At 43.0% G+C, this 23,822-nt stretch overlaps 6 non-coding genes across 6 annotated transcripts; all 6 read right to left on the reverse strand.

The window, feature by feature from the left end:
* Positions 1 to 94: 94 nt before the first annotated feature.
* LOC128618794 (U4 spliceosomal RNA) lies at positions 95 to 235 on the reverse strand. The gene has a single exon (XR_008387815.1). It is a non-coding gene; the product is annotated as a U4 spliceosomal RNA (small nuclear RNA).
* Positions 236 to 1,032: 797 nt separating this feature from the next.
* Positions 1,033 to 1,173, reverse strand: LOC128618795 (U4 spliceosomal RNA). The gene has a single exon (XR_008387816.1). It is a non-coding gene; the product is annotated as a U4 spliceosomal RNA (small nuclear RNA).
* A 797-nt stretch (positions 1,174 to 1,970) lies between these two features.
* LOC128618796 (U4 spliceosomal RNA) lies at positions 1,971 to 2,111 on the reverse strand. Its single transcript, XR_008387817.1, has one exon. It is a non-coding gene; the product is annotated as a U4 spliceosomal RNA (small nuclear RNA).
* Positions 2,112 to 2,908: 797 nt separating this feature from the next.
* On the reverse strand, positions 2,909 to 3,049 carry LOC128618797 (U4 spliceosomal RNA). The gene has a single exon (XR_008387818.1). It is a non-coding gene; the product is annotated as a U4 spliceosomal RNA (small nuclear RNA).
* A 796-nt stretch (positions 3,050 to 3,845) lies between these two features.
* LOC128618799 (U4 spliceosomal RNA) lies at positions 3,846 to 3,986 on the reverse strand. Its single transcript, XR_008387820.1, has one exon. It is a non-coding gene; the product is annotated as a U4 spliceosomal RNA (small nuclear RNA).
* Positions 3,987 to 4,783: 797 nt separating this feature from the next.
* LOC128618805 (U4 spliceosomal RNA) lies at positions 4,784 to 4,924 on the reverse strand. Its single transcript, XR_008387825.1, has one exon. It is a non-coding gene; the product is annotated as a U4 spliceosomal RNA (small nuclear RNA).
* Positions 4,925 to 23,822: the final 18,898 nt, after the last annotated feature.

Here is a 23,822-nt window from a genome sequence, read left to right on the forward strand (position 1 = left end):
GCTCTTTTTAAACGACAAATATTAGACCAACCTAACACACCCATAAAGGCAAAAAGTCAAAAGCACGAACTATTTTTTGTACAATTTTAAAAGGTTTCGTCAGAAACCATCAAAAATTGCCACAGCTGACTATTTTTCAAGTCATCCAGGCGGGGTATTGGGTAAAGTTTTCAACCAGCAATGATCGCGCCTCGGATTAACCTCATAAGCTACAATATTGCCTCTGCGCAAGAATAAACATCTCGCCTACAACGCCATAGGGGTACATTCAGAAAGTGATCCATCCGGGATGGAAAGTCCAACAACGTTACTCGGGTGATAGTATGCCAATCATTGATGTAACAGCACGAACGAAGCTTCTGTCACCATTTTGACTGAGAAAAACATGTTCAAGAATTTCCCAACACAAAGATTTCTAGAAAGCAAAAGGAAATGAAACAGGCTGGAAATAAAAGTATTCAATCAAACAGTCGGGCCATAACAAATGCGACATGTAGATGAAATCTGTTAAAATTCATTCCCATACTCGTCTTAAACGACACAGAAAACCTTGCGGTAAAACACGTCTCCACCATCAGCACAGTGTACAGTTCTCCTTCTAAATAACGAAAAATTTGTGATTACAGGGTGTTTTTCAAGAATTTTGCAACCGAGTCGCATTAGGTACATAAGCCAAGACAGTATCAGCAAAAACCTTCCATTGCTAGTGTAGGAACCAAAAGGGGCGGAGTCAAACACCACAGGAAGATGTCTAAAACCAGGTGCTTTAATCACTAGTTAAATTCCCTTTAGAAATAATCTGAATATGCCATGGCAGGCTGTTTTACACTAAAACAGCAACGGAACCGTTTCAAGTTAACGAAACAAAAAATTAAAAGCTAAACACTACCACTACAACATCACAAACAGCTAAAGACACTATAAAGCATGACACAAACGCTCTTTTTAAACGACAAATATTAGACCAGCCTAACACACCCATAAAGGCAAAAAGTCAAAAGCACAAACTATCTTTTGCACAATTTTAAAAGGTTTCGTCAGAAACCATCAAAAATTGCCACAGCTGACTATTTTTCAAGTCATCCAGGCGGGGTATTGGGTAAAGTTTTCAACCAGCAATGATCGCGCCTCGGATTAACCTCATAAGCTACAATATTGCCTCTGCGCAAGAATAAACATCTCGCCTACAACGCCATAGGGGTACATTCAGAAAGTGATCCATCCGGGATGGTAAGTCCAACAACGTTACTCGGGTGATAGTATGCCAATCATTGATGTAACAGCACGAACGAAGCTTCTGTCACCATTTTGACTGAGAAAAACATGTTCAAGAATTTCCCAACACAAAGATTTCTAGAAAGCAAAAGGAAATGAAACAGGCTGGAAATAAAAGTATTCAATCAAACAGTCGGGCCATAACAAATGCGACATGTAGATGAAATCTGTTAAAATTCATTCCCATACTCGTCTTAAACGACACAGAAAACCTTGCGGTAAAACACGTCTCCACCATCAGCACAGTGTACAGTTCTCCTTCTAAATAACGAAAAATTTGTGATTACAGGGTGTTTTTCAAGAATTTTGCAACCGAGTCGCATTAGGTACATAAGCCAAGACAGTATCAGCAAAAACCTTCCATTGCTAGTGTAGGAACCAAAAGGGGCGGAGTCAAACACCACAGGAAGATGTCTAAAACCAGGTGCTTTAATCACTAGTTAAATTCCCTTTAGAAATAATCTGAATATGCCATGGCAGGCTGTTTTACACTAAAACAGCAACGGAACCGTTTCAAGTTAACGAAACAAAAAATTAAAAGCTAAACACTACCACTACAACATCACAAACAGCTAAAGACACTATAAAGCATGACACAAACGCTCTTTTTAAACGACAAATATTAGACCAGCCTAACACACCCATAAAGGCAAAAAGTCAAAAGCACAAACTATCTTTTGCACAATTTTAAAAGGTTTCGTCAGAAACCATCAAAAATTGCCACAGCTGACTATTTTTCAAGTCATCCAGGCGGGGTATTGGGTAAAGTTTTCAACCAGCAATGATCGCGCCTCGGATTAACCTCATAAGCTACAATATTGCCTCTGCGCAAGAATAAACATCTCGCCTACAACGCCATAGGGGTACATTCAGAAAGTGATCCATCCGGGATGGTAAGTCCAACAACGTTACTCGGGTGATAGTATGCCAATCATTGATGTAACAGCACGAACGAAGCTTCTGTCACCATTTTGACTGAGAAAAACATGTTCAAGAATTTCCCAACACAAAGATTTCTAGAAAGCAAAAGGAAATGAAACAGGCTGGAAATAAAAGTATTCAATCAAACAGTCGGGCCATAACAAATGCGACATGTAGATGAAATCTGTTAAAATTCATTCCCATACTCGTCTTAAACGACACAGAAAACCTTGCGGTAAAACACGTCTCCACCATCAGCACAGTGTACAGTTCTCCTTCTAAATAACGAAAAATTTGTGATTACAGGGTGTTTTTCAAGAATTTTGCAACCGAGTCGCATTAGGTACATAAGCCAAGACAGTATCAGCAAAAACCTTCCATTGCTAGTGTAGGAACCAAAAGGGGCGGAGTCAAACACCACAGGAAGATGTCTAAAACCAGGTGCTTTAATCACTAGTTAAATTCCCTTTAGAAATAATCTGAATATGCCATGGCAGGCTGTTTTACACTAAAACAGCAACGGAACCGTTTCAAGTTAACGAAACAAAAAATTAAAAGCTAAACACTACCACTACAACATCACAAACAGCTAAAGACACTATAAAGCATGACACAAACGCTCTTTTTAAACGACAAATATTAGACCAGCCTAACACACCCATAAAGGCAAAAAGTCAAAAGCACAAACTATCTTTTGCACAATTTTAAAAGGTTTCGTCAGAAACCATCAAAAATTGCCACAGCTGACTATTTTTCAAGTCATCCAGGCGGGGTATTGGGTAAAGTTTTCAACCAGCAATGATCGCGCCTCGGATTAACCTCATAAGCTACAATATTGCCTCTGCGCAAGAATAAACATCTCGCCTACAACGCCATAGGGGTACATTCAGAAAGTGATCCATCCGGGATGGTAAGTCCAACAACGTTACTCGGGTGATAGTATGCCAATCATTGATGTAACAGCACGAACGAAGCTTCTGTCACCATTTTGACTGAGAAAAACATGTTCAAGAATTTCCCAACACAAAGATTTCTAGAAAGCAAAAGGAAATGAAACAGGCTGGAAATAAAAGTATTCAATCAAACAGTCGGGCCATAACAAATGCGACATGTAGATGAAATCTGTTAAAATTCATTCCCATACTCGTCTTAAACGACACAGAAAACCTTGCGGTAAAACACGTCTCCACCATCAGCACAGTGTACAGTTCTCCTTCTAAATAACGAAAAATTTGTGATTACAGGGTGTTTTTCAAGAATTTTGCAACCGAGTCGCATTAGGTACATAAGCCAAGACAGTATCAGCAAAAACCTTCCATTGCTAGTGTAGGAACCAAAAGGGGCGGAGTCAAACACCACAGGAAGATGTCTAAAACCAGGTGCTTTAATCACTAGTTAAATTCCCTTTAGAAATAATCTGAATATGCCATGGCAGGCTGTTTTACACTAAAACAGCAACGGAACCGTTTCAGGTTAACGAAACAAAAAATTAAAAGCTAAACACTACCACTACAACATCACAAACAGCTAAAGACACTATAAAGCATGACACAAACGCTCTTTTTAAACGACAAATATTAGACCAACCTAACACACCATAAATGCAAAAAGTCAAAAGCACAAGCTATTTTTTGTACAATTTTAAAAGGTCTCGTCAGAAACCATCAAAAATTGCCACAGCTGACTATTTTTCAAGTCATCCAGGCGGGGTATTGGGTAAAGTTTTCAACCAGCAATGATCGCGCCTCGGATTAACCTCATAAGCTACAATATTGCCTCTGCGCAAGAATAAACATCTCGCCTACAACGCCATAGGGGTACATTCAGAAAGTGATCCATCCGGGATGGTAAGTCCAACAACGTTACTCGGGTGATAGTATGCCAATCATTGATGTAACAGCACGAACGAAGCTTCTGTCACCATTTTGACTGAGAAAAACATGTTCAAGAATTTCCCAACACAAAGATTTCTAGAAAGCAAAAGGAAATGAAACAGGCTGGAAATAAAAGTATTCAATCAAACAGTCGGGCCATAACAAATGCGACATGTAGATGAAATCTGTTAAAATTCATTCCCATACTCGTCTTAAACGACACAGAAAACCTTGCGGTAAAACACGTCTCCACCATCAGCACAGTGTACAGTTCTCCTTCTAAATAACGAAAAATTTGTGATTACAGGGTGTTTTTCAAGAATTTTGCAACCGAGTCGCATTAGGTACATAAGCCAAGACAGTATCAGCAAAAACCTTCCATTGCTAGTGTAGGAACCAAAAGGGGCGGAGTCAAACACCACAGGAAGATGTCTAAAACCAGGTGCTTTAATCACTAGTTAAATTCCCTTTAGAAATAATCTGAATATGCCATGGCAGGCTGTTTTACACTAAAACAGCAACGGAACCGTTTCAGGTTAACGAAACAAAAAATTAAAAGCTAAACACTACCACTACAACATCACAAACAGCTAAAGACACTATAAAGCATGACACAAACGCTCTTTTTAAACGACAAATATTAGACCAACCTAACACACCCATAAATGCAAAAAGTCAAAAGCACAAACTATCTTTTGCACAATTTTAAAAGATTTCGTCAGAAACCATCAAAAATTGCCACAGCTGACTATTTTTCAAGTCATCCAGGCGGGGTATTGGGTAAAGTTTTCAACCAGCAATGATCGCGCCTCGGATTAACCTCATAAACTACAATATTGCCTCTGCGCAAGAATAAACATCTCGCCTACAACGCCATAGGGGTACATTCAGAAAGTGATCCATCCGGGATGGTAAGTCCAACAACGTTACTCGGGTGATAGTATGCCAATCATTGATGTAACGGCACGAACGAAGCTTCTGTCACCATTTTGACTGAGAAAAACATGTTCAAGAATTTCCCAACACAAAGATTTCTAGAAAGCAAAAGGAAATGAAACAGGCTGGAAATAAAAGTATTCAATCAAACAGTCGGGCCATAACAAATGCGACATGTAGATGAAATCTGTTAAAATTCATTCCCATACTCGTCTTAAACGACACAGAAAACCTTGCGGTAAAACACGTCTCCAACATCAGCACAGTGTACAGTTCTCCTTCTAAATAACGAAAAATTTGTGATTACAGGGTGTTTTTCAAGAATTTTGCAACCGAGTCGCATTAGGTACATAAGCCAAGACAGTATCAGCAAAAACCTTCCATTGCTAGTGTAGGAACCAAAAGGGGCGGAGTCAAACGCTGTAGGATAATTTACCTGATATACCTACACTGACCCTGCTAGCTCACAAACGTAAACTATAAAACTTACTACCCTATCTTACTTGTATTTAGAAGAAATAAAGTAGCCAAACTCACGATGACTGGATTGCAGGCAAAAAGGTTTATTGAGTCAGGCAAGACTTCGACCTTTTCTGGTACCAGTAATACAAATTTCATGGGCAGAATCTTGCACTGAAGTTCAATGCAGAACTCTATCTTTTAAATACCTTCAGCATGTCTCCTTAGCTTAAACCCATCCATCATACGTGGTCCCCCTGTCTGTACAGCCAATCACACTCTTCCACAGGTATCCTGATTATGTAATTTTTCCATTTTTTAGAGATTGCTCCATACTGTCTGTACTTTTTGTTCATAAATCTTCCCCTTATCTTCTATCGGCCCTCTATTTTCTTCCTTAGTGTGGTTGTACATTTTCCTATTAAGTCCGGGGCCAACAGTTTTCCTAATAAAAGTCACGTCATTGCCTGTCACCGTGCGGTAGATCTTTATATCTCGGGACCAGGTGCTTCCCCACCTGTTCACTTATTGGTGCCCAACTGTCTGGACAGGCCATTTTTCTGCCTGCATTTTACATGATGGGTAAGTGGGACTTTCCTATGTTTTATGCACCTGCTCTGTTCTTCATATTTCATGACTTATGTTTTCTGACAGTTTCACTCTGTCTATGTGTTTTTGCATGGCCAGATGTCCAGCTGGACGTCAAACCCGGCCTTTCCAAGAAGAGCTCTGAACTCTCACTGACCTTGTCTTCCTTGAAGAGAGAGGCTGTTGACATGTCTGTTGGGACGTGCTTCACGGGTTCTTCTAAGCCTAAGAAGAGGGCCAATGCCTCTACCCAGACACGTTCTAGAACGAGAGCTAAAGCTTCTTCCCAGACTCTACTAACTGGACCATTTCTGAGGGAACACCGCCCAGAAGTCTCAACACAGACGCGTTTTTACTGTGTCTCGGGGTTCCCAGACCCTCACTTTCCCTACTGCATCTAAGTGTTCTCAATCTACATAGTGTCCTTATTTAGTTAATAACCGGACACTTTCCCCCCAAAAGCCCATGTGAAACCATATTTTGCAAACAAGTAACGTTTGCCAATAAGGGCTCATTAGATTTTGTAACTATGTGTGTGAGTTCCTTGGCTACTTTTTCCTCAGTTTGTGTCTTTGTCCGAGGCCATCTAACATGTTTTCCTAACAAAATTTACTGTCGCAGATGAGCGATAGCCCATCTTGCATGAGACCTTAAGTGTGTGTGTGTGTTATAAGCTTCATCAAGGGGACCCTCTTTGCACAGCTGCACAGACATGTCTTTTCTAGGTTGCTTTTCCCCAGCCATAGGATAATGTTTTTTATTCTACATTTCTATTCACTTTTACCCAAATTCTTACATAATTTCCTACATAATTGAATCCCTGATGTGACTTAGAAGTCACATTAAACCTTTCCACCCTGAGGGACCATGCTAAGGACACATGCTTGCTTTCATTTGAACCTCTCTTACATTAGCAAGCAAATATATTTTTAGCAAACAGAATAGCAAGACTTGACTATGTCCAGAGGTGAGCAAAAAAAAAACCCTCCTCTTTACTAATTGATGGGGAAAAATTCTCACCTTTCCAGCTTTTGATGTTCGACAGTGTATTCTTCATCTTGACTTTACATTAACATACTTATATGCTATGACATTCATTAACATCTGACTATGTAATACATTGTTGATTAACATATGGATATATACCGTATCATCCATTAGCATATGATTATGTAATATGCTACTTTTGACATGTGCTTATATGATATGTCACTTCTTATGACATATCATATAACATATGGTTATACAAGTACAATATTTTAATCCTTTTGCCTGTTGTCTTCTGGTGGACATCTCTTCTGCCCTTTGTGATTTTACACCACATAGAAGGGCTCAGTGGGGGTCAGAGGAGAGGCTACTAGCACATCACCCTGGTCCCCATTCTTGAAGTGGGTAGGGAGCTTAAGATCTTCTGTGTCTTAATAGGCACATCAGTCCATAGTCTATCTTCCCCTGCCCAGATTATGATGATCTCTATGGTCTTCCACATGGGAGTGTTTAGGACAAACCATTCTTATCCGTTCGCCTGAGCTCCATATGCTACCTCTTGTCTTAGGTGATATCGCTCATGGGTAGCGCCTACCTGGATCCCTCCATGGTTCAATGTTCCATGCATACATTCCTCCTTGGCAGCTACCCATCTACGGTCCACTGTGATGTAGTCTACTTGATAGGGAATAGGGTGTTCCCAGTGGATTGGTGTCCATTCTCCCAGTTCATTAATCAGGACATCTATCCGTTTGTGTCTCTTGTCCATTCTGCTGTTCTATGTGAAGTGAAAGACAGATGCATACAAAGACATACAACTCATAATACTTACTGCTTATACCTCTATAGTGTACCTACTTATTTTCTTTTATTTTATTTATTTGTTTATTTAATTTTTTTGTTGTTGTTGTTGTTTACTAGCGTTATAATTCTTACACTACCTAAATTTTTCTGGAGCATGTACTTAGGGATACATTATGGAGACGCATTCAGACATAGTGCATTTCTTCGGGGTACATCATATTCTTCTATACCACTGTCTCTCATTTCCATGTATTCTGGTTCGTCAATTATTTGCAAGTTTTGTCCAAACAAGGATTGCGTGGCTTTGTCAATCGTCTTTCAGATCAAGGGAATCACACAACAGGTTAGCACAGCTAATATAAACAAGAATATTATCAGTACTGTTCCCATTCTGATTAGGATGGCTTTCCAACTTCCAGAGAATAACCAACTCAGCCAGTCTGCCTCATCCTTCTCTTTTTCTGGTTTGTATGAGCTCTGAACATGCTCTCTATGCAGATCCTCTAGTGCTCTAATAGCGACTGTGAGATTACCGCCTTCTCCTGTATGCATCGGGATTACTGTGCAGCATTCTTCACCAATCAGGCTACACACCCCCTCCTCAGGAGCTCTCATCGTGTCTATATCCAGCCGATTCAGTAGGGCCATTAGGGATACTGCATGTAGTTGTTTTTATAAAATACCAGAATATGTCAGCTATTGGCAATGTTCCCTGACTGACCAGGTCCGAGATTCTCCAGCTGACCTTTGCTCGGTCTCCAGTTTTGTATATACCTTTTATGAGCACTTGCTGATCAGCACTCCATATCTCCTCACAATTTGTTACATTTCCCAACACTTGGTTTCCGTGCCCTTTGTAGCAATATGGGAAACACAGACCAGGTGCTATTGCTACATTTCTGGGTGCCTTGGGTACCACTGGACATATTAGTATTTCAGCCACACTCTTACAGGTAGCATCGTATAGGTGCCTTTTCTCTTGTGCTTTGCCAGGATCGTGGGGCGATTCAGGCCTTCTGGTGATCCACCAGCCAAGTATATCTCCTGAGGTTGGGTCAAAATACCGGTTGAGGCATAATGGAACACATGTCTGTAATGTGCAAGAGTGGGTTGTGCCGCACAAGTGAATCTCGCAAGTGGACAGATTTCCAGGGATCGGAATGACTCTGACTGTCTGTTTCTTTCTGGCGCATATTATGCAGTCTGTTTTTATGGTTTCTCTCGCTGTGAATGTTAACAATTTTTTGAACAAATTTTCTCCCCCCTGGTTAACTTCTTCGATCTCTTCTGCTATTGTTTTTTCCCCTGCGTGCTGCACTCTTTTTCTTCTCTTTCCTAGTTTAGTAATTACTTACCGTTCATTTGTGTCATTGTTCCCCCTAACAATTTAACTTCCTTATTGACCATTAATCCAATTGCCCCTATATTTGAAGCTATTACTATGGCCACCAGGGTTATAACTATTGTATTCATTGTAGTGTCCCTTTTTCTGGATCAGTGTTGGCTCACCTATTTGTGTTTTCCTTCTTTCTAGTTGCTTTCTGAGCTGCTCCTCTCCCTATTTTCTCTCAGCCTGGTTCTTGCTCGGGTTCTAGTGGCTGGCCCACCTCTTATATCTTCCTGGTCAGGAGTTTCTATTCCCTGATTTATGATATTCCAGCCTTTGGAATGTGTTGCATTTCTTCTGTATTAATAGTAGAGAGTTCCCCTTGTTCTTGTGGCACAGAATCAGCTGCTATTGATTGCTCTTCTGGTGCTGGTCCGGGGGACTGTTCTACTATTGGCCTGGGTTGGCCCTCGTGTTGTTCTCCTGGTTGTGAGTCTTCTCTCTGTGATAGCTCTGCTCATGGTTCTTCTGCTCTTTCTCCTGCTGGTGTCTCTTCTACTACTGGTTCTCTTATTGTCGACTCTCCTGATGGTCCATCTTGGGAGTCACTGTCAGCTTGTGGTTCCTCTGCTGGCTCTTGCTATCGTTCCAGAAGTGGATTTGGGGTGTTCGGATCCCGTGCTCATGTACAGTGATTGAGGTGATACCATCCGTTCTTCCCTATTACCTTTACTGCTGTTGGTGTGGCCAGTATTACCTAATGTGGCCCTGTTCTTCTTATCTCGTTCCACCTCCGTTTGAATGCTCTGATGTACACCCAATCTCCCGGTCCCACCTGTTGTAGGTCATTGTTAAGTTCAGCAGCCCTTTCTTCCGTGGCCCCTTTCACCTGTTGGAACAAAGTTCTGTGTATTTGGGTTAGGTGTTTTACATAGCTAGCAAATTCTCCTACCAGCTGTTCGAGCGAGGGCCCTTTGTAGGGTCCTCTCAGGTATGGCACCGGCATTGGTCGACCTGTAAGCTTTTCATGTGGGGTCTGAAGTGTTATGCGGTTAGTTTGCATGCGCATGCTCATCAAGGCTAATGGTAGTGCTTGCATCCAACTCAATTTGGTCTCTGCGCAGATTTTAGCCAATTTTATTTTTAGAGTTCCATTAGCTCTTTCCATCATTCCCTGTGATTGTGGGTGATGCACACATCCAACCCTATGCTTTATCCGTAGCGCCTGTGCTACTTTCTGTGCTACTCTGTTCACAAAGTGTGCACCATTGTCTGAACTGATTTTGTCCGGAATACCAAACCGAGGTATAACTTCTCTGCATAGGATCTTCACTACTGTATCTGCATCAGCATGTGCTGTTGGTTGCGCTTCCACCCATCTGCTGAATCTGTCCACTACCACCAGATGTACCTTTTCCTTTCTTTCCTTTCTAGCATGTCCACAAACTCAATTATAAGTTGTCAAAATGGTCCATCTGGCTGTGGGATGTGTCCTATTGGTGCTGTGAAACTTTTCCTGACATTATACTGGGCACTGTCGGAATAAATTTAGACACAGGAAAACATGAGGGTAGCAAAGTATGTAGTTTATTGAGAATCACTATCATACACATATTCTGGGGAGGGAATAGGTCTTGTAGTAGAATAATTTGTAGGTGAAAGGCCATATGATGTGTTTGTAGCAAAGCTACTATCATCATCAGTGGAAAGAATAAACGGGCCCTCCACAGAAGTTATGGGAAGAAGTTGAGCTTCAGTTTGAGTGGAAGCATGAACGTAAGATGGAATGATATGATAAGCAAGAGAATAAGAAAACCCGGTGGGTAGAGGTGAGGAGTAGAGACGTTCCAGCAGAGCTGTAACATTGATGGCCAAAAAAGCCAGTTGATGACGTATATATTCACTCAGGTCTGTGAGATTGAGCAGCCGAGAGAGAGAAAGTCCAGCTGCAGGTGGGCCTTGATCAGCTGGACAGAGATCAGAGAGAAAGGACTGAAATTTGATAAAGCAGTAGTGGTAACACTTAAAATATATTCACATAAATACATGTACAAGCACATGCAAAGAATGTAGGGAAAAGGTATCAATACATGACATGGAAAAAGCATAAAATTGGAAAAAACACACTCGTACGATGTTTTGAGAAAACACACACACACGTACACACTCACAAAAATGTCAAGAGAAACACACACACACACATATACTCACAGAATGTTTAAGAAGCACCAAAAAAAACCCATAAACAAACAGAATTAGAGAAGAAATATGTGTAAAATTAAGCAATAATAAAAATATATCTCACCCATAATGAAGAAGTGATATATCCAAATTGTTCCTTTCAACGGGCGACGAAATGCGCACAGCTCAATTACCGGAAATGGGAATGGCAGTAAGGGCCTTGGAAAATGTTTAAAATACCCAAAAGAAAAACATGAAGATAAGGGGATATCCAATGGCTGAAAATGTGTTTTAAGGGGATTTCAGAATAAGAAAAGCTCGTTCTAATGGTATTTTAAAATCCAATAAGTAGTTTTAAGGGGAATCAGAAAAAAGGCATTAATAAAGCATATTGGGATTCCAAAAGAATGAGATAATTGGGCATAACCTAAAGATGAGACTGTATAAATAGGGCATTGAATCCGTGCTTAGATTCAGATCACTTTTGGGACGTCTCACGAGGGGATCTCATATTGTTTTTTTGAACAATAAACTGGATTTTTGCTTCTCTCATCTATCTTGTTCATGGCATCATTTTGATCAGTAAATTGAGGATTATTGTATTGACTAACTAGAGGAAATTCAGCAACCTAGTCATTTTAGATACGACAGTTGTTTTTTTTGTCATATCGTCAGATCACTAGTCAGACCAGAGAGAGTAAATTTTTTTTTAAATGTATAAAAGTCTGTGAAAACTCTCCCCTTTCTGAGCCATTGTCTCTAGCCCTGTAGCTAGTCTCTACTCTGATGAGCCAGCTGCCTTCAGCTAAAACATTTGCATTAAATGCATACAGTATGTTGCGATAAACCACAACAGAAGATCTGATACAGAAGCCAGGTTTGTTCATGTTTAGCATCATTGAACTACAGGCACTTTTTTAAAATGTGTTTATCAGCTCTGCTACAGTATTTATACAAGTACTTGGTTATTTGCTTTTTGGGGCTTGCATCTGGATGTCGATCCAACAATTGAGGATCCTTGATATGTAGGGTCTTTAGTGTTCTATGTAACTCTGTAAGAAGTGCCAGCTGGGGGCACTATTTGCAAAGGGTGCTTGGACCCCTGCAGATCATCAACTGATTTATATTTTGTACTTATTCCTGTTCCATGACTTTTGAAAGTTCTTCTGTACTTTGTTAGTCCAAACAGCTTGAGGCATACATGCATATCACCAGTGATTAAACCACAGATACTCATCAGGAGCCAGTACACTTTCAGTTAATCATGTTTTTATTTTGTGTGTTTTATACCAGGAGAGGAGTTAATCAAGCTGAAATATAAGCCAATAGAAGACCTGAGTTAGGATCAGTATAAAGGAATTATTCCTACGTAAGTGAATACAGTATTGCCAATGTAGATGTGTTAAAATCCCTGAATGCCACATAGTTCAATAACACAGTGTCCACGAATGTCGATAACGGGAAGTTTTGGGCTCATGACCAAAATAGATTTTATCTGTAGACAAACATAAAAACACATGCCTGCTTTTATACGTGGCCTGGAAACACACACATATTGTACCCACACTTTTTTTGGTTTCGTTCTGACGTCCTCGGTTTTACAGGTGTGTTATTATTTCCAATGGACATAAACACAATCATCAAAAAAAATAATAAAAAAAATACTGTGGTGTCTTCAACAATAATAATAAAAAACATTGACCTTACCAGTTACCAGTGGACAACTACATTTGTAACTTTTGGACTCTGTGAAGCTTTTGCCCATTTCATTCAAAACCCAGAGGTTCAAGGAAAAACCCAACAAGTCAGGTGATGCTGATGTTGTCAGCAAGCAATTTCTGCCTGAGAGTAACAACAGCACATTTTTAACATGCTTCCTCCTCCCAGCCAGTGCATTCCACTAAGCCTTAAATGCCACAGTGTCACAGCTCGAAATGCTGCATTGTTCTGAAAGGCTCTGACCAAGACTTAATATAGGTCTATTCATACCTGTCTCACACACTACAGCCTACACAACTTGGCATTATGAGCTTTTTGACATTTTAATTAAAAAGTATAAAATACTATCAAAGAAAATAAGTCTGTACATTTTGTTCCTCAACGTACAAACAATGTTAATTTATCCTCAAAGGTAAAACATTGATCCTTAAGGTCAAATTATGTGCCTTAATAATGTTCCACAAACTAAAGGTACAAAAAACTAACAAGCATTTGCTCTGGGCAGTGGAGGTCAACGGTTAAGGCTCTGGGTCTGCCTCTGTTGGGCCCTTGAGTTAACCCTCTCTGATCCAGGGGTGCTATAATCATTATATCATGGCTGACACTGTGTTCTGTGTTCTGTGCTCTGACCCCAACTTCCTAACAAGCTGGGATATGCGAAGAAAATAATTTCACTGTGCTGTAATGTACATGTGACAATCAAAATCAATCAAAAGACTCCTTAACTGTGCTAAATGAAATCTTGCATTGTACACAATAAACACCTCTTGAACCCTGCATGCAGCATTTGAGAGAAAACAAAGCTATCAACTTGTTCATTCCCACACATTCTGACAGAAATATTTTCTCTTCCCTGAAGATATTTCAATTATTTTCACCCAACAGTTTACATTCTGGTCTTGTCATTTAAGTTATGCATGACTTGTTCTTATATATCATGCAAACGAATCACAATGTGTAGTAATGATAAAGTGGTCATGTTACTCCTGTTTGGCTTCTTTATCATTTTAAACCCCGTGAACCTTGTTTACATTTGTGGGTGTAATAAAAAGCATCTAGTTTTGTAACAACAACTGACTCACACACAGCCTGGGTATGTATGTGAAGTCTTAAAGGTATGCAAGCTGGATTAAGAGAAGGAGGAGCAGTAAACATAACTACGGTCTGTTACAGTAAACACAACTACGTCGAGCAGGTGAGTCTCACCAAACAGGTACTTTCCTTCCTGGTAAGCTTAATTTAATTTACTTTGCATGGGAGGGCACCTCCATTCAACCTATGTTAGGGCATTTCCAAATGACATTTACTTACTCCTTCATTTACTTTCATGTAGGCCATTTCCTGTTATTACTGGCATATTTAATCCGTAACAAACAAATATCCTCCTCCTGGATAGTTTAGTTTAGTAGATATACACATGATAAAAATTAATCAAGAACCTCATTCATTCATTTTCATTCATCTTCCGTAAACATTTTATTCTGGCCAAGGCTGTGGTGAATCCGGCGCATATCCCGGGAACACTGGGCAGGAGGTGGGACAGTCCATACATGCCAGTTCATCACAGGGCACCATGCACATCCACATTCACATCTAGGGGCAATTTAGTGTAGCCAATTCACCTACTGGTACTCCAGTTTCCTCACCCAGTCCAAAGACATGCATTGTAGGCTAACTGGCATTTCCAAATTATCTGCAGTGTGTGAATGGTCCAGGGTGTCCCCCACCCTGTGCCCCAAGTTCCCTGGGATAGGCTCCAGGCTACCTGTGACCCTGTGTAGGATAAGTGGTACAAAAAATGGATGGATGGATAATTTTATGTGGGTTTTTGTTTTTTTCAGACTGGACCAAGGAAAAACACAGGAAGAGAACGTCTGGCTTACGCATGTAACCCTGTTCCCTGAGAAGGGAACGAGACGTTGGGTTTAGCATAACACTATGGGGGATGGCAATTAAGCGCGTCGCATGATATAAATATGGCACCTGTGAACTGCGCCATCAGCCTCTATTATCTGAAGCGAAGACGAGAACGAGAATACCCTAGGGTAGGGCCTGTTCAAAAAGAGCCAAGCCAGAGGGTCACTGCAAGACACTTGATCCCGGGGTGGAATGAAAATCCAGGCTGTAATAACGAATGAATGTGTGTGGCGTAGACCACCCTGCAGCAGCACACACATCCTGTAAGGATAGCCCTTTGGACAAAGCCTTCACGGCGACGACTGCCCTAGTGGAATGAGCCCTTGTGCCCAGAGGTGTAGCGAGACCGCACGCCTCATAAGCAATAGAGATTGCTTCCACTATCCAATTAGAGATGGGCTGCTTTGACACAGCATCCCCTCTACTGTCGCCGCCAAAGCAGACCAGCAGCTGCTCCGACTTACACCACTGGCCGGAGTGGTGGACGTAAGTACAGAGAGCTCTTACTGGACACAGCAGGTGCATTCTCTCTTGTTCCAGTGTGGGGAATGGAGGAGGGCAGAAAGCCTGCAACACCACAGGGTGGGCAGCCAATGTAAGCACCTTAGGAGACAGGAAGGCCTTGGCTAATCCAAGGGCAAAGTCAAGGTGGGAAGGGGCAACAGAGAGAGCTTGTAGATCTCCTACTCGCTGGAGAGATGTCAGGGCCAGCAGAAGAGCTATCTTTAGAGTCAGAAGCTTCTCAGAGGCTGACTCTAAGGGCTCAAATGGGGCCCCTGACAGACTTTCCAGGACCACAGAAAGGTCCCAGGAAGGTATGCGTGGCCTGCAGATGGGCCTCAGCTGCCTGACACCACGCATGAACCTCGAACTTAGAGAGAACGTTGCCCCACAGAGGCTCCATCAACAGGGGCGTGGCTGGCCAAAATGGGGGCTCAGTGCATTCCACTAAGCCTTAAATGCCACAGTGTCACAGCTCGAAATGCTGCGTTGTTCTGAAAGGCTCTGACCAAGGCTTAATATAGGTCTATTCATACCTGTCTCACACACTATAGCCTACACAACTTGGCATTATGAGCTTTTTGACATTTTAATTAAAAAGTATAAAATACTATCAAAGAAAATAAGTCTGTACATTTTGTTCCTCAACGTACAAACAATGTTAATTTATCCTCAAAGGTAAAACATTGATCCTTAAGGTCAAATTATGTGCCTTAATAATGTTCCACAAACTAAAGGTACAAAAAACTAACAAGCATTTGCTCTGGGCAGTGGAGGTCAACAGTTAAGGCTCTGGGTCTGCCTCTGTTGGGCCCTTGAGTTAACCCTCTCTGATCCAGGGGTGCTATAATCATTATATCATGGCTGACACTGTGTTCTGTGTTCTGTGCTCTGACCCCAACTTCCTAACAAGCTGGGATATGTGAAGAAAATAATTTCACTGTGCTGTAATGTACATGTGACAATCAAAATCAATCAAAAGACTCCTTAACTGTGCTAAATGAAATCTTGCATTGTACACAATAAACACCTCTTGAACCCTGCATGCAGCATTTGAGAGAAAACAAAGCTATCAACTTGTTCATTCCCACACATTCTGACAGAAATATTTTCTCTTCCCTGAAGATATTTCAATTATTTTCACCCAACAGTTTACATTCTGGTCTTGTCATTTAAGTTATGCATGACTTGTTCTTATATATCATGCAAACGAATCACAATGTGTAGTAATGATAAAGTGGTCATGTTACTCCTGTTTGGCTTCTTTATCATTTTAAACCCCGTGAACCTTGTTTACATTTGTGGGTGTAATAAAAAGCATCTAGTTTTGTAACAACAACTGACTCACACACAGCCTGGGTATGTATGTGAAGTCTTAAAGGTATGCAAGCTGGATTAAGAGAAGGAGGAGCAGTAAACATAACTACGGTCTGTTACAGTAAACACAACTACGTCGAGCAGGTGAGTCTCACCAAACAGGTACTTTCCTTCCTGGTAAGCTTAATTTAATTTACTTTGCATGGGAGGGCACCTCCATTCAACCTATGTTAGGGCATTTCCAAATGACATTTACTTACTCCTTCATTTACTTTCATGTAGGCCATTTCCTGTTATTACTGGCATATTTAATCCGCAACAAACAAATATCCTCCTCCTGGATAGTTTAGTTTAGTAGATATACACATGATAAAAATTAATCAAGAACTTCATTCATTCATTTTCATTCATCTTCCGTAAACATTTTATTCTGGCCAAGGCTATGGTGAATCCGGCGCATATCCCGGGAACACTGGGCAGGAGGTGGGACAGTCCATACATGCCAGTTCATCACAGGGCACCATGCACATCCACATTCACATCTAGGGGCAATTTAGTGTAGCCAATTCACCTACTGGTACTCCAGTTAGCTCACCCAGTCCAAAGACATGCGTTGTAGGCTAACTGGCATTTCCAAATTATCTGCAGTGTGTGAATGGTCCAGGGTGTCCCCCACCCTGTGCCCCAAGTTCCCTGGGATAGGCTCCAGGCTACCTGTGACCCTGTGTAGGATAAGTGGTACAAAAAATGGATGGATGGATAATTTTATGTGGGTTTTTGTTTTTTTCAGACTGGACCAAGGAAAAACACAGGAAGAGAACGTCTGGCTTACGCATGTAACCCTGTTCCCTGAGAAGGGAACGAGACGTTGGGTTTAGCATAACACTATGGGGGATGGCAATTAAGCGTGTCGCATGATATAAATATGGCACCTGTGAACTGCGCCATCAGCCTCTATTATCTGAAGCGAAGACGAGAACGAGAATACCCTAGGGTAGGGCCTGTTCAAAAAGAGCCAAGCCAGAGGGTCACTGCAAGACACTTGATCCCGGGGTGGAATGAAAATCCAGGCTGTAATAACGAATGAATGTGTGTGGCGTAGACCACCTTGCAGCAGCACACACATCCTGTAAGGATAGCCCTTTGGACAAAGCCTTCACGGCGGCGACTGCCCTAGTGGAATGAGCCCTTGTGCCCAGAGGTGTAGCGAGACCGCACGCCTCATAAGCAATAGAGATTGCTTCCACTATCCAATTAGAGATGGGCTGCTTTGACACAGCATCCCCTCTACTGTCGCCGCCAAAGCAGACCAGCAGCTGCTCCGACTTACACCACTGGCCGGAGTGGTGGACGTAAGTACAGAGAGCTCTTACTGGACACAGCAGGTGCATTCTCTCTTGTTCCAGTGTGGGGAATGGAGGAGGGCAGAAAGCCTGCAACACCACAGGGTGGGCAGCCGATGTAAGCACCTTAGGAGACAGGAAGGCCTTGGCTAATCCAAGGGCAAAGTCAAGGCGGGAAGGGGCAACAGAGAGAGCTTGTAGATCTCCTACTCGCTGGAGAGATGTCAGGGCCAGCAGAAGAGCTATCTTTAGAGTCAGAAGCTTCTCAGAGGCTGACTCTAAGGGCTCAAATGGGGCCCCTGACAGACTTTCCAGGACCACAGAAAGGTCCCAGGAAGGTATGCGTGGCCTGCAGATGGGCCTCAGCTGCCTGACACCACGCATGAACCTCGAACTTAGAGAGAATGTTGCCCCACAGAGGCTCCATCAACAGGGGCGTGGCTGGCCAAAATGGGGGCTCAGTGCATTCCACTAAGCCTTAAATGCCACAGTGTCACAGCTCGAAATGCTGCGTTGTTCTGAAAGGCTCTGACCAAGGCTTAATATAGGTCTATTCATACCTGTCTCACACACTATAGCCTACACAACTTGGCATTATGAGCTTTTTGACATTTTAATTAAAAAGTATAAAATACTATCAAAGAAAATAAGTCTGTACATTTTGTTCCTCAACGTACAAACAATGTTAATTTATCCTCAAAGGTAAAACATTGATCCTTAAGGTCAAATTATGTGCCTTAATAATGTTCCACTAACTAAAGGTACAAAAAACTAACAAGCATTTGCTCTGGGCAGTGGAGGTCAACGGTTAAGGCTCTGGGTCTGCCTCTGTTGGGCCCTTGAGTTAACCCTCTCTGATCCAGGGGTGCTATAATCATTATATCATGGCTGACACTGTGTTCTGTGTTCTGTGCTCTGACCCCAACTTCCTAACAAGCTGGGATATGCGAAGAAAATAATTTCACTGTGCTGTAATGTACATGTGACAATCAAAATCAATCAAAAGACTCCTTAACTGTGCTAAATGAAATCTTGCATTGTACACAATAAACACCTCTTGAACCCTGCATGCAGCATTTGAGAGAAAACAAAGCTATCAACTTGTTCATTCCCACACATTCTGACAGAAATATTTTCTCTTCCCTGAAGATATTTCAATTATTTTCACCCAACAGTTTACATTCTGGTCTTGTCATTTAAGTTATGCATGACTTGTTCTTATATATCATGCAAACGAATCACAATGTGTAGAATTGGTAAAGTGGTCATGTTACTCCTGTTTGGCTTCTTTATCATTTTAAACCCCGTGAACCTTGTTTACATTTGTGGGTGTAATAAAAAGCATCTAGTTTTGTAACAACAACTGACTCACACACAGCCTGGGTATGTATGTGAAGTCTTAAAGGTATGCAAGCTGGATTAAGAGAAGGAGGAGCAGTAAACATAACTACGGTCTGTTACAGTAAACACAACTACGTCGAGCAGGTGAGTCTCACCAAACAGGTACTTTCCTTCCTGGTAAGCTTAATTTAATTTACTTTGCATGGGAGGGCACCTCCATTCAACCTATGTTAGGGCATTTCCAAATGACATTTACTTACTCCTTCATTTACTTTCATGTAGGCCATTTCCTGTTATTACTGGCATATTTAATCCGCAACAAACAAATATCCTCCTCCTGGATAGTTTAGTTTAGTAGATATACACATGATAAAAATTAATCAAGAACTTCATTCATTCATTTTCATTCATCTTCCGTAAACATTTTATTCTGGCCAAGGCTGTGGTGAATCCGGCGCATATCCCGGGAACACTGGGCAGGAGGTGGGACAGTCCATACATGCCAGTTCATCACAGGGCACCATGCACATCCACATTCACATCTAGGGGCAATTTAGTGTAGCCAATTCACCTACTGGTACTCCAGTTAGCTCACCCAGTCCAAAGACATGCGTTGTAGGCTAACTGGCATTTCCAAATTATCTGCAGTGTGTGAATGGTCCAGGGTGTCCCCCACCCTGTGCCCCAAGTTCCCTGGGATAGGCTCCAGGCTACCTGTGACCCTGTGTAGGATAAGTGGTACAAAAAATGGATGGATGGATAATTTTATGTGGGTTTTTGTTTTTTTCAGACTGGACCAAGGAAAAACACAGGAAGAGAACGTCTGGCTTACGCATGTAACCCTGTTCCCTGAGAAGGGAACGAGACGTTGGGTTTAGCATAACACTATGGGGGATGGCAATTAAGCGCGTCGCATGATATAAATATGGCACCTGTGAACTGCGCCATCAGCCTCTATTATCTGAAGCGAAGACGAGAACGAGAATACCCTAGGGTAGGGCCTGTTCAAAAAGAGCCAAGCCAGAGGGTCACTGCAAGACACTTGATCCCGGGGTGGAATGAAAATCCAGGCTGTAATAACGAATGAATGTGTGTGGCGTAGACCACCCTGCAGCAGCACACACATCCTGTAAGGATAGCCCTTTGGACAAAGCCTTCACGGCGGCGACTGCCCTAGTGGAATGAGCCCTTGTGCCCAGAGGTGTAGCGAGACCGCATGCCTCATAAGCAATAGAGATTGCTTCCACTATCCAATTAGAGATGGGCTGCTTTGACACAGCATCCCCTCTACTGTCGCCGCCAAAGCAGACCAGCAGCTGCTCCGACTTACACCACTGGCCGGAGTGGTGGATGTAAGTACAGAGAGCTCTTACTGGACACAGCAGGTGCATTCTCTCTTGTTCCAGTGTGGGGAATGGAGGAGGGCAGAAAGCCTGCAACACCACAGGGTGGGCAGCCGATGTAAGCACCTTAGGAGACAGGAAGGCCTTGGCTAATCCAAGGGCAAAGTCAAGGCGGGAAGGGGCAACAGAGAGAGCTTGTAGATCTCCTACTCGCTGGAGAGATGTCAGGGCCAGCAGAAGAGCTATCTTTAGAGTCAGAAGCTTCTCAGAGGCTGACTCTAAGGTCTCAAATGGGGCCCCTGACAGACTTTCCAGGACCACAGAAAGGTCCCAGGAAGGTATGCGTGGCCTGCAGATGGGCCTCAGCTGCCTGACACCACGCATGAACCTCGAACTTAGAGGACATTGCCCCACAGAGGCTCCATCAACAGGGGTGTGGCTGGCCAAAATGGGGGCCACTTAAACCCTGATTGTAGAAGGAGCCCACCCCGCTGAGAAACGTCCATGTAAGAACTCCAGGACTGTAGCTATTGCGAAGTTCACTGGGTCTTTAGTGGATCCCTGCAGATAGGTATCTCCCAATGAGTGCTATCTAGCAGGGATATTATCTCTGAGAACCATATTCGAGCTGGCCAAATATTCCCAGAATGTACATTGCACTCACTGACAAACTTTCCTTCTGCCCAGAGAAGAATTAGTTGCACCTGCCTGAACAGGGGGCACGGACATAATCCTCCCTGGTGGTCAATATATGAGACCACTGGTGTGTTGTCTGTAAACACATGGTGACCTCTCAATTGAGGAAGAAATAATGTCAGTGCTAGAAATATGGCCCACATTTCTAGGCAATTTATATGCCGCTCCAGATGAGAGCCACACCAGAGACCGTGAGCTGGACAGCTGTCTAAGACCGTGCTCCAGCCCGTGAGGGAGGTGTCTGTAATTACCGTTTTGCGCTGAGGAGACACCCCTAGAGTGTGACCCAAGGCTAGAAACCGGGGACCCAGAGCACGTAGGCATCGCTGCGTTACACTGATTATTCTCAGAGGTTTCGTCCTTGGACATCACCTCTTTCGTCCTTGGACGAAACCCCCAACTTCTCAGCCACCACTGAACGGTCTCCTGTGCATTAGGCCCATAAGCACCAATAGTCTCCCGAGATCCAGCTTTATCTTTCCCAGTGTTGACAGGATTGACCCTACGCATGCTAGGGATAGAAACACCCTCATCATAGTAGAATCCTTTTAACCCCTAGAAAAGTTGTCCACTGCACTGGGGAAAGCATAACTTTTCTGAGGTTCAATCTGAGCCCCAAGCTCTTCATGTGGGCGAGAACAACATCTCGATGTTGAACCGCCAGTTCCCTGGATCATGCTAGAATTAACCAGACGTCCAAGTAGTTTAGTACACAGATGCCCTGGAATCACAATGGAGCCAGAGTGACATCCATGCACTTTGTGAAGGTGTGAGGGGATAAAGCTAGCGATATTTCTATGTGGAAATATGCACCTTTTAGATCTATCATCACAAACCAGTCCTCAAACTGAATCTGTGGAACGATAAGTTTGGGCATCAGCATCTTGAACCTGTATGTCCAAAGAGTACAGTTCAGATGATGCAGATCTAAAATTGGCCGCATACTCCTATTTTTTGCAGAACAGGAAATAACGGCTGTAAAAACCTCCTTCCCTCAGGGAACGGGGTACATGTTCTATGGCCCCTTTGTCCAAGAGGGATTTTACTTCCTGCGCTAACGTCGGGCTCTGGTCTGTGCTGACTACTGTGGTGAGCACACCTCTGAACCGGGGGGGTCGAGCTATAAACTGGACCCAGTAACCCTTTTCTACGGTAGACAGAACCCATGGAGACACATTTGGCAGTAGCTGCCAGATGGTCTTTTAGTGACGTTAACTATTCCACATTCTATTGGAGGGAAAGCTTCAGATTTTTGTTGCCCTGTGACAGCTCGCTGACCAGAAAACACTGAAAACGTGGGACCGCCTTGGCTAGGGGAGGCCCTACAGTAACACTGGGGGCTAACTGCCCTAACAACCTCATGTCCCATGATAAGTCCCTCCATGGCCCCTCAGGTCTGCTCTTCTTTGCCTGCTTGGCCTTTATGACCATTCTCAGATCAGGCCTAGTAGCAGGCCGCGACTGTGGCTGCCCGGTTCCCCTGGCTGTCTGTGGGCTGCCATACTCATCTTCTGGGTCTCCCTCACACTAGTGCTGGCGTGGGCTCCACTCGTGGATGCCCGGGTGAACTCGAGACAACAGGGAAGGAACTGGCTGAATGCCGCCGTATGTCGAACTCACTCAGCAGGTCTGCTTGGTAGGCCTGCAACACTGTCATTGACTGCAGTGACCCACAAGCAAGACTACTACCGCATAGGCCTTGCCCACCAATGCCACGATTGCTTTACACAGTGGCTTGGATGGCAAAGCCAGCCCCCCTAATTACCTGCCGTCGATGGAGAGAGGTAGCTTGCAAGCACCTCCTCCACCTTCAGCATAGCTAAATAGCCATGCCGTTCATTCCCCACAGTGGCCGAATAATCCAACATCGTGGGGTTCTAAATACGGCTTATGCATGGTTTTCCCCCAGAAGCTTGATATTTTGTCATGCACTTCTGGAAGAAAGGGGAGTTTCTGCAGTGTGATGGATTTACTTTCACTGGCGAGAAAAAGGCTTTTGGCTTTCCATAGTGGAAGGAGGAGTCGCGACGCGAGCTCCAAAATCCAGCGGAGAGCTGAACCCGAAAGACAGAGCAAGAGATAGAGCAGATCTTCTGGATCCATAAAAGATCCCCTGAACCTGCCTCGGCAGCGGCCGGCCCAGATCCGCAAGGCTCTGAAACCCAATTCGCTTCGGCTTCCAAGAAGAGCGCGAGTCGCGAGCCGAACTGCTTAATGTAGGCATTACCATGCGCAGCGTCTTGAGGCTGCCATCGCATGCTACACCACTAGATACTTCACCCAGAAAGTGTGC

This window comes from Ictalurus furcatus, chromosome 14 (genome assembly GCF_023375685.1).
Source record: "Ictalurus furcatus strain D&B chromosome 14, Billie_1.0, whole genome shotgun sequence".
In the NCBI taxonomy this organism is placed as follows: Eukaryota; Metazoa; Chordata; class Actinopteri; order Siluriformes; family Ictaluridae; genus Ictalurus; species Ictalurus furcatus.